Source organism: Lithobates pipiens, unplaced genomic scaffold (genome assembly GCF_037356315.1).
Source record: "Lithobates pipiens isolate NorthernLeopardFrog02 unplaced genomic scaffold, aLitPip1_a1.2 Scaffold_8, whole genome shotgun sequence".
NCBI lineage: Eukaryota > Metazoa > Chordata > Amphibia > Anura > Ranidae > Lithobates > Lithobates pipiens.
In genome coordinates this window covers 63,030,621-63,041,945 of record NW_027507903.1, presented here as the reverse complement: position 1 = coordinate 63,041,945, position 11,325 = coordinate 63,030,621, and the positions used below count along the sequence as shown (strand labels likewise).

The 11,325-nt window shown below is 48.4% G+C and overlaps 1 long non-coding RNA gene across 1 annotated transcript; it reads left to right on the top strand.

Annotated features, from left to right (window-relative positions):
- Positions 1–5,030: 5,030 nt before the first annotated feature.
- Positions 5,031–8,071, top strand: LOC143964529 (uncharacterized). The gene is made up of 2 exons (XR_013271159.1): positions 5,031–5,159; positions 6,354–8,071. It is a non-coding gene; the product is annotated as an uncharacterized LOC143964529 (long non-coding RNA).
- The last annotated feature ends 3,254 nt before the right edge of the window (positions 8,072–11,325 follow it).

Below are 11,325 nucleotides of genomic sequence, written 5' to 3'. Positions count from 1 at the left end.
TGTACTCACCGTAAAATCCTTTTCTCTGTAATTTACCGACCGACACAGCACCTCTCTGTAACTAAATGGGTTGTTTAGCCTGCCATTAGGAGAACTAGGCAAAATTGTTACACAATACACAGAACTTTTAGTCCCACCCCAGGGGCGCGGATCCTGTGCTAACAACCCTCCCCACTGCTCCCAGCAGATTCAGTACATCAACAAGCAGTATAACGTAGAGAAAAGGAGGGGTGAGTGCTGAGTCGGTCGGTGAATTACAGAGAAAAGGATTTTACGGTGAGTACAAAAATCCTATTTTCTCTTATATTCACTGACCGACACAGCTCCTCTCTGTAACTAAATGGGACGTCCCCAAGCAGTGCCAAACGAGGGGTGGGAAAAAACAGCATAAAAACTTCATCCACCATGGCAAATGGGAACTAGTGAAATTAAACCCACAAAAACAAACAAACAGCAGTGTGTGGAAAAACACCACCATATAATCGGGTATTCTCAACAGGAGTGATCCCAAAGACCGCAACATTGCGGAAGTAATGCAACAGTGCATTAACAAAGCAATACTGCGTTTTTATCGAAAAACGAGGAAAAAAAATTGTAGAGTGGGCCTTGACTGGAAAGGGGGGCACCTGCCCCTTCAAGGCGTAGGCTTGGACTACAATCTGTCTGATCCACCTGGAAATGGTGGCCGACGAAACCGCCATGCCTTTCTTAGGACCAGCCACTGAAACAAAAAGTGAGTCGGACTTCCGAAAGGGAGCTGTGGCAGACAAGTACACCTTCAGAGCCCTAACCACATCGAGAGCATGAAGGGCCATCTCCTTGGGGTGCTTCGGCTTAGGACACAACGATGGTAATACAATGTCCTCATTGATATGAAAAGCCGAAACCACCTTTGGTAGAAAGGACGGTTGCGGACGCAACACCACCTTATCCCTATGGATGACCAGATTAAGCGACTTGGCCGCCAATTCCGAAACCCTCCTGGCCGATGTGATGGCCACTAGAAAAACCACCTTCTGTGAAAGGGTCAACAGGGGAATCTCCCTGATAGTCTCAAATGGCGGCTTCTGAAGCGCCAACACCAGGTTCAAATCCCATGGGGGTAACAGAGGATGCACCGGAGGGACTACATGTCATACCCCCTGAACAAAGGTACTCACTAATGAGTGAGACGCCAGGGGTCACTGAAAAAAAAGACAGCCAGGGCTGAAATTTGCCCCTTAATGGTGCTCAATGCCAATTTCTGGTCCACTCCATGCTGAAGAAACAGCAGGATCCTAGATATAGAAAAGAAGCGCGGATGCCACCCTTTCTCTTCATGTAGATGTAGGCCTTCTAGGTACGATGGTATATCTTCCGTGAAGAAGATTTACGCGCCCTCAGCATAGTTGGAATCAGAGTCCGACAGACCCCGGTTCCTCAGAACCTGGCTTTCAATAGCCATGCCGTTAAAGCCAGCGATGGTAAAGCAGGGTGAAAGATTGGATCTTGAGATAGGAGTCGCCAGGGAGCATCTGCCACCAGACGCACCAGGTCTGCGTACCAAGGCCACTGAGGCCAATCTGAGGCAACCATGATTACTGGAATCCCCTCGGCTTCCACTCTGCAAAGCAGACGTGGCAACAGTTTCAGTGGAGGAAAAGAGTAGATCAGCTGGTACTGATCCCACGGAGCGACTGACGCGTCTGCCCACGGATCTCTTGTCCTGGACACAAATCTCTGCACCTTCCAATTGAGACAGGAGGCCAAGAGATCTACATGTGGCGTGCTCCATTTCAGGCACAGCAGCTGGAATATCTCCGGATGCAATGCCCAGTCTCCTGGGTCCAGCATCTGATGACTCAGATAGTCCGTCTGCCAATTTTCCACCCTCGGGATGTAAATGGCTGACAGGGCCGGAACGTGTCGCTCTGCCCACCGAAGTATGTGAGTGACCTCCCGAGCAGCGGCTGAGCTTCTTGTTCCCCCTTGGTGATTTATGTACGCCACAGCCGTGGCGTTGTCTGACTGAATCCTGATCGGACGCCCTTGAAGATTCATCGACCAAGTGTGGAGGCACAGCCTGATCACTTTCAATTCGAGCAGATTGATTGGCAACTTGGATTCCTCCCGCGATCAGAGGCCCTGAGCCGACTGAATCCCCATCACTCCACCCCAGCCGGACAGACTGGTGTCAGTAGTGATCACCGTCCAGTTCAGAGGAAGGAATGATTTTCCTGACTGAATCACCGGGGACCTCAACCACCAGATCCCTGCCTCGTTGGCTCACCTGGATCTGCCAATCCAGGGACAATGGAGATTTGTCCCATTTTGCTAATATCTCCTTCTGCAGAACTCTGGTGTGGAACTGGGCATAAGATACTGCTTCGAAGGAGGCCACCATGAGTCCCAGCACTCGCATGCCAAAGCGGAGCGACGACCACTTGCGGTTCATCAGTAGACTGACCGCAGACCTGAGAGTCAGCAATTTGTCTGAAGGGAGAAAAACCCTCGCTTCTCTGGAGTCCAACAGTAACCCCAGGTACTCCAGACGCCGAGTCAGTACAACCACTGACTTCTTTAGGTTCAACAGCCACCCAAATCCTTGCAGGGTCTGCAAGGTGATCGCCACATCCTCTTCTAATTCTGAGGCGGAAGATGCTCTCATAACGAGATTGACTACATAACCCACGATCGCGATCCCGCGCTGCCTCAGCAACGGCAATACTGGAGCCAGTACTTTGGTAAAGACTCGGGGGCTGATGGCAGGCCAAAAGGAAGAGTCACAAACTGGTAGTGGGCTTCCCCTACTGCCAAACGCAGACATTTTTGATGCCGAAGGCAAATGGGTATGTGCAGGTAAGCATCTCGGATGTCCAAGGACGCCAGGAAGTCCCCTTGATGGAGTGCAGCGATTAATGAGCGAACTGATTCCATTATGAACCTCTGCACCTTTACAAAGTGATTGAGGGATTTTAAGTCCAAGATTGGACGTACCCCTTCCTTCTTGGGAACCACAAACAGATTTCCCATTCCGGAACTGGTACAATCACCCCCTGATTCAACGAGTCCCTTACTGCCACTAGCAGGGCCTACTGGCGAACCAGGGACGTGGGTATGCTGGAGGGGAAGAATCTGGTTTGTGGCGAAGAGAGAAACTATCTTGTAGCCTGTGGAAATCAGATCGCAGACCCATTGGTTGGATAACCGGGAGGTCCACTGGGCTGCAAACTCCCGAAGACGACCTCCCACCTGACATGCGGGTGGGGGCAAACCTTCATGCGGTAGCACTTTTGTTCGCAGGCTTGTTAGGCTTGCAGTTCCAGGGACGCTTCTGGCCATCCGTGGACATCCTGTCAGGCTGGGGACGTTTTGCCGAAGCACCAGCAGATGAAAAAGCCGTTTGTGAGTGGAAAAGGAGGGCCCTTGCCTACGGCGTGGCTCCTTAGCCTTCCTGGCCTGTGGGAGTAGTGTACTCTTACCACCCGTGGCATTTTTAATGTCATCCAATGAAGCTCCAAAGAGCTGGTCGCCAAGGAAGGGAAGATCCGTCAGGGCTTTCTTGGATTCCTGTTCAGCAGACCAGCATTTTAGCCAAATCAGGTGCCTCAGCACCACAGCTGAAACTGAAGCCCTGGATAACAGAGGGAGAGTATGCAGGGTCGCGTCACAAACATACTTAAGGCCTTGCACTAGCTGGTCTGCTAGTTCCACGCAGACAGGGGAGGCCTGTTGCTCTCCCAATTCGCAGTGCAAAAGTTTTTCCCACTCCGTCAGTGTCTGCGACACCAGTGCGGATGCCAGTACTGGTCGGACGGCTGTGAAACAGCCTGTGAGAGCACATGTAAAGTTGTCACAAGAGAACTGCGGTGAAAAGAGCGCTCGGGCTTCAGGAAAATGCCTGCCAATGCAACTAATAGGAGAATCCCATAGAAGATGGCTGCTGAGGCTCACAAGGGAAACCTGCCTTTCCCACAGTCAAGATGGCCACCGGACAGCGCCATGCAGTGATAGGACAAACCCAGAACAATGCTGCCTGCCTACAGCCAGAACACCTCCACAGACACTTTTTGGGACCCCCCAGACTGGGACTAGGACCAACGCTAGCTGCACCCAGCCCCACAGGTGAGAGACCCAGCGAACCCCCCACACACACCGCCCGCAGCACATGCAGCCACCCCCCTCAGAGGGGGGGGGAGGGGGGGAGATAGGGACTAGGGAGAGAAGATAAGATAAGGAGGTGAGGTGGCCCCCGAATTGAGCCCCCAGGGAATGCCCAGCTGCTCACCCCACCGAAGCAGGGAGAGCCGTACTTACCAGTCCTGAAGAGCTGGGAGACATTCCATCACAGACCTACTCCTGCGCAGTTACAGGGTAGCTGTTGGCCTGGTATACTGTGATCCAGACATCAGTAGCCCGGTCATATGTATACCCCGGAGCATTGAAGCTCACTGACCACCTCTGGAGCTGAGGCATGTCGTGGCCTGCCGAGCCTTAGCTGCGGCCTTCACAATCTCGATGGCCGGACTGGGGAGACTACAAGGATAATCATTAACCAGCCTGTCACCCAGCCGGCAGATGATCCCAGGATCTTTCATCTTGCGCAAAAAAAAAAAAAAATCAAACCTGCAGCAAAAACATGGACCAAAAGGGCCCACAGTGTTCCTAGGTCATTCTCCTTACTAGGCAAAATAACGAATAACTAAAATGACTAAAAGTTCTGTGTATTGTGTAACAATTTTTCCTAGTTCTCCTAATGGCAGGCTAAACAACCCATTTAGTTACAGAGAGGATCTGTGTCAGTCGGTGAATATAAGAGAAAAAGTGTCATGTGAAAGCACTCTTCTCCTATGATCATGCATTATGCAGAGAACACACCGCAAACTCCACATTGCGCTTAGCATTTTATAAATATGATATACGTTGCCAGTGCCACGTGGAGTATTTCCTGCAATGTGCAGAGAGTGAAGGCCACAGGACTGTATAAATAGAATTCTTAGCAATGTTATGCCATAGCTGTCATCTGTTTTTCTATTTTTGCCCCACAGCTCCTGTGTAAAGATCCACGCAGATGCAATGATTTCATTGCCGACATACAAGATCATCCATTTTTCAACGGCATATACTGGAAGGAACTGGTAGCAGGGGAGGCACCACCTCCTTTTTTCGTACAACGGAAGGTAAGATAAAAATCTGAGTAGTGTGTGTATGGTCCACCAACCTGTCACTGTACACAGCCGTCACTTTTAGCGGAGATGTTTATAGTGGAAACAATGACATTTGTGAGACAGAGTATCATTGTGCTTTAAGAGGAATTCAAAGCTAAACCCTAAATAATCTTAAAAATGTTCCCTCCCCCAACATCTGTTGACTAAACTAAATAAAAATGATGTATATATTTGCCTACTTCCAGGCTGCTCCAATCTGGTCAGGTGATCCAACTTCCTTGTGTCAGCCAGCAGCAGCTGCAAGGGAGAGGAAAGAGGGCTAATAATGGCTGGAATGCCTAGGAGTGGTGACATCACCCATAGACTCATATGGCCCAACTGTTGGTGCTCCTTGCTCTCCCCAGCAGCAGCTGCTGACTGACACGGTAAAGTATATACACCTTTCTAGTACTGGTTAGTCAGTATGTTAGGAAGGAGGAGGGAGCATTTTCAAGATGAAAGAGAAACCATCAAGATCAGATTTATGAAAGAATCTGAATATTCTGACTTCATTTGTTCTAATTGTGCAGCATTTTCATTTGCCATCTTAGCTTTACCTTGAGTCTGACTCATCAGTTTGAGAGTCTCAGGAAAGGACTTACATTTCACAGCCACAGGGTTCTTTTATTTAATGCTATTATGCACTTGAGAACTGGGAGACACTGGGGCTGAATTACTGAAGGAAAATATACTGTGTAGTGCAAGTGCAATTGCTCTAGATCTGAGGGAAAGCTCTGCTGATTTATATAATCCAATCATGTGCAAGCAAAAATTTGTTTTTGTTTTTCCTTGCAAGCGATTGGGTATTCTTTGCAAAGTGAAGCTTTACCTCATTTACTAAGCTCTGAAGCAAGTGCATTTTCAGTACACAGAATGCTTGCCTTTACTAAATCAACCCCAATGTGTGAAGCTGTGAAAGTGAGGATAGCAACTGGCAGATCTCAGATGAGCTCCGAGTCTGACTCTCAATCTGAAGACTCAGGAGAAGTGAGTAAAGTCAGATTAGGGGAGAAATATAAAACTATTTGGAAGTGAGTTTGCACAATTCTAATAGTGAAAATACTAATTTTTACTCATGCACAGTGGTGTATTTGACATCTCACAGAGGTCATAGAGACATTTCTTCTAATTAGTAGTGGATCTCATGGCTTTCTTTCTCTATTTTAGGGCTTCAGAAACGTGACAAGAGAGGCAATAAAACCAGAAGACCTGATAAACAACATAGATAAATGGGGAAACCCTTTGAAACCTATTTCAGCTGAGAAACAGAAGCTGTTTGATGCCTTTTCCTTTGTCAGTGACGAATGGAAAGCCATGCAGAAGCTGAAATGAAGCCAAACACACCATGTTGTTGGGATCAGGGTAAAGTTGAGGGGGTTGTGCTAGGAGGGATTAGGGAGTTTAGTGTGCTAGGAGGGATAGAGTGGGCTGTGCTAGGGGGGATCTGGGAAGGTTTGTGCTAGGAGGGGGAACCTAGCGCTCTTTCCAAACCATCTACAGCCATGTGCTAGAAGGGGGAATTGGGGTAGAGGTGGGTGGGTTGTACTAGGAGAAGGAACTGTGGTAGGAGGGTAATTAGAGGGGTGCTAGGAGAGGGCATTGGGGAATCGTGGTAGGAGAGTAATTTGGAGAGAGGGGGAGGGGTTGTGCAAGGGAGATGATTTGGGAACGTTTGTGCTAGGAGTGGGGACCTAGCACTCTTCCCACACAACCATGTGCTAGAAGGGGGAATATGGATAGAGGTGGGTGGGTTGTTCTAGGAGGGGATTTGAGAGAAGGTGAGGGGGCTTGTGCTAGGAGGAGGAATTTGGGAGAGTTTTTGCTAGGGAGGTGATTTGGGAAGGTTTGCACTAGGAGGGGGGACGTTGGAGGCCAGTATGTTTTTCAGGCGTGTGTTGGACTGGCTATTAGGGGAGGTTGGAGGCCAGTATGTATTTTAGGCATGTGTTGGACCGGCTAGGAGGGGAGGTTGGAACTCTTCTTGTCTTCAGAGGTGAGGGGAGTCTTTCCAGCTTTCTTTGCTGGGGAAATGAGAACTTCCCACCAAGGCCTCACTCACATGTCGTGTATGAATCTGTACCCTGTGTGGGGGCTGCGTTTAGCCCAAAAAGGACATCCTTGCGGGTGTAGTTGTGTGGATGCACCCTGGATGCGTTCAGGGCCGTGCACTGGCACCTGTACAGATGTCACATTGGGTACAGCCACTGCAGTCCAGTTGACAGCAATGAGAGTGCCTACATGGGATGCTGGCAACACCTGTGCATACCTGTTCTAGTAATCAAGGCCTTTCCATGGGGTATGGATTCATACCCCCTGTGTGAATGAGGCCTAAGTGTGAATGGAATATTTAGCTCCAGGGGGGTCGCTAATATGGGGACCACTGTACCCCTCTTCATTATTATTTGGATGTGTTTTATTATAGGAGTGTTATATTATAGATTAGGATAAGTGTGTATATGTTGTGGAGCCTTGCGTTATTCTTTGTGTGTGTTTTGGAGTGATATATATTAGGGCTGTGGAAATTAAAGATTAATGTCTCAATTAATGGATTCTTTTTTTGATTGATAAAAATTATTTTGATCAATTCTCACCTCTCCGCTGGCTTCTGGGTCTTCAGGGAGTTCCGGTGACATCACAGACATCAACGTCACTGGACTCCTTCCCCAAGTGCCACTGTCTGCTAACGAAGGGAAGGGGGGATGAGTCCGTTGAAGTTCTGATTGAACGTAACCTGTGTGGGGGAGGAGCTACGCATTAAGGTCCCCTGCTGCTGCCGTCCTATGGAACCAACACAATTGTCGGCTTTACATGCTGTGTTTTTATCATTTTTATGTGAGTAGTTTGTGTTTGAACACAAAAATTAAATCTTATGCTTAAGTGCTACAGTTTGAATTTAAAACTTATTTGTGTGAACTGTGACGTTAAGTCATGGATTGTGTATAGTGTATACCACATTTACCACTGACTAATGCAGAGTTGCAATGCAAGTAGATCAGCTAAAAGTAGTTGGATCTGTATGTGCATTATAATTAATCAAAATTAGTCGATTAATCGAACACGAAAATTTTAATCAGTAACAGCCCTAAATATATATATATATATATATATATATATATATATATTATAGTTTAGGTTAAGTTGGGATTTCTTCTGTAGGCGCCTTGAGTATACATAACTGATCTACCCCACTCTGCAGGGGCCTTAGAGAACAGAGGCTGCATATGGGCAGCACAGAGGCTTAGTGGTTAGCCTTACAGCACAGGGTCCTTGGTTCAAATGCTGACCAGGACACTATCTGCATGGATTTTGCATGTTCTCCCTGTGTTTGCATGGATTTTCTCCGGATACTCCGGTTTCCTCCCACACTACAAAGACCTGCTACCTTGCGCTGGTGGTGCAGTGGAGCATAGCTGCTTTCCCAGCAGCTGACCCGGGTTAGATTCCCGGCCAACGCCATTTCCAAGTACTTGGAGTCCCCAGAGAGAAAAGCACTATACAAGGTCAATGCTGAGTATATATTAGCAGTGAAATAAAGAATGAATGCATCAAATATACACCAGAGTGCATCTAAGCACATAAAATATACACCAGAGAACATCTAAACGCATCAAAAATACACCAGAGTGCATCTAAATGTATAAAAAATACTGCAGAGAGCATCTAAATGCATCAAAAATACAACAGAGCATCTAAACGCATCAAATATACACCAGAGAGCATCTAAATGCATTCAAAATACACCAGAGAGAATCTAAATGCATCAAAAATACACCAGATTGTATCTAAACCAGAGATGCACCAAATTTTTGGCTTCCCACTATGGGGTTGTCGTTCTGGAGCGCCCCAGTCCTCTCCTTTCTCTTCCTCCCCTCCCTCCTTGCTGCGATCTCCGTGTGAACTGCACAGACCACAGTAACAATGTCCCACCTCCTGTGACAGATGGCACACTGATCCAGTGGTGGGACATTCAATCAGTGTGACGTGATCACAGGAGGTGGGACATTGTTACTGCGACCCGGGCAATTCAAATACAGCTCTGCGACACACAGAGATCACCATTCTGATTCGGGCACTGGTAGGCAGCATCTGAGGGGCATGCGCAGGCTGCATGACGGGCACAGGTAGGCTGCATCTGACAGGCACTGGTGAGGCTGCATTGATCTCTTGTATCATGTCTGCAGTCTCTGACCACCTCTTGTATCATATGGTGGAGACTGAGGACATGATACAAGAGATGGTTAGAGACTGCAGACTGCATTTTTCTTGAGCTTTTCTTGCACTAAGCGTGCCAATAATGGGCAACAATAAATTCATATTAATTTAAATTGATGATATTTACCACTTGCCGACCGCCGCACGACGATGTACGTCGACAGAATGGCACGGGCAGGCATATGGGCGTACCTGTACGTCCCTGCCTTCCCGCGGGTGGGGGGCCCGATCGGGCCCCCCCCCGGTGCCTGCGGCGGTCGGTATTCGTTCGGGAGCGATCCGGGATGAGGGGGCGGCCATTCATTCATGCCACCCCCTCGCGATCGCTCCCGACGAATGAAAATGCTCCGTGACATCACTTCCTCTCCTGTAATGTAAACACAGGAGAGGAAGTGATGTAATCTCTCCTCCGTGTCGGTATTTTTCGTTCCGACACCGAGGAGAGAGGATCGGTGAGTTGCACCAACACGACACTACACAGTAGAACATGCCAGGCACACTCATACCCCCCCCGATCACCCCCCCAATTACCCCTGCCCCCCAGTCACAGTGACACCAATGTCATTTTTATTTTTTTTTTGCATTGGTGTCATTTGTGACTGTAATAACTGTTAGGGCAGTTAGGGTTAGCCCCCTTTAGTTCTAATGTACCCCCCTAACCCCCCCAATAAAGGTTTAACCCCGTGATCACCCCCCGTCGCCAGTGTCACTAAGGCTGGGTTCACATTGCAGCGGTTTATGAGAACGGATGTGATTCTCACCGCACTGCAGTGCAAATCACATCCGATCTCTGTGCGATTCGAGTTCAGCCATACAGATAGTATGGCTGAATTTGCGTCGCACCCGCCGCAAACTCGCACGGGACCCTTTTTTTGGTCCGCAGCAGAATCGGATCGCATGGGTGTTCACACCATGCGATCCGAGTTTGCAGATCGCACTGCGATATGCGAACTGATCTGGGGGTGTCATTAACATTTCACTGACACTCCCAGCAGTTCGCATAGGGCAGTGTGAACTGCCGCCGGGAGGCATGCGATGCGGGAACCCGCCGCGGATTCGTGGCGTTCCCGCATCGCTCCAGTGTGAACCCAGCCTAATAAGCGATCGTTTTTCTGATCGCTGTATTAGTGTCACAGGTGACGCTAGTTAGGCAGGTAGGTATTTAGGTTCGCCGCAGCTTTTTATAGCGCCAGGGACCCCCATATACTACCGCATAAAGCCCCCTGATTGCCCCCTAGTTAACCCTTTCACCAGTGATCACCATATAACTGTTACAGGTGACGCTGGTTGGTTAGTTATTTTTTTATAGTTTCAGGGCACCCGCCATTTATTACCTAGTCTCACTAGTGTACCCCTAAATTTAGGGGTGTCTACTTTCCAAAATGGGGTCATTTGGGGGGGGTTTGTGCCATCTTGGCATTTTATGGCCTTCAAAACTGTAACGCCCTTAGAAAGCCTGAAGGTGGTGCTTGGTTTTCGGGGCCCCGTACGCGGCTAGGCTCCCAAAAAGTCCCACATATGTGGTATCCCCGTACTCAGGAGAAGCAGCAGAATTTTTTTGGGGGTGTCATTTCACATATGCCCATGGCATGCGTGAGCAATATATCATTTAGTGACAACTTTGTGAAAAAAAAAAAAAAGTTTGTAATTTTCCCGCAACTTGTGGCAAAATATAAAATATTCCATGGACTCAACATGCCTCTCAGCAAATAGCTTGGGGTGTCTACTTTCTAAAATGGGGTCATTTGTGGGGGTTTTGTGCCATCTTGGCATTTTATGGCCTTCAAAACTGTAATAGGTAGTGAGGAGTGAAGTCAAATATTTACGCCCTTAGAAAACCTGAAGGCGGTTCTTGGCTTTCGGGGCCCTGTACGCGGCTAGGCTCCCAAAAAATCCCACACATGTGGTATCCCCGTACTCAGGAGAA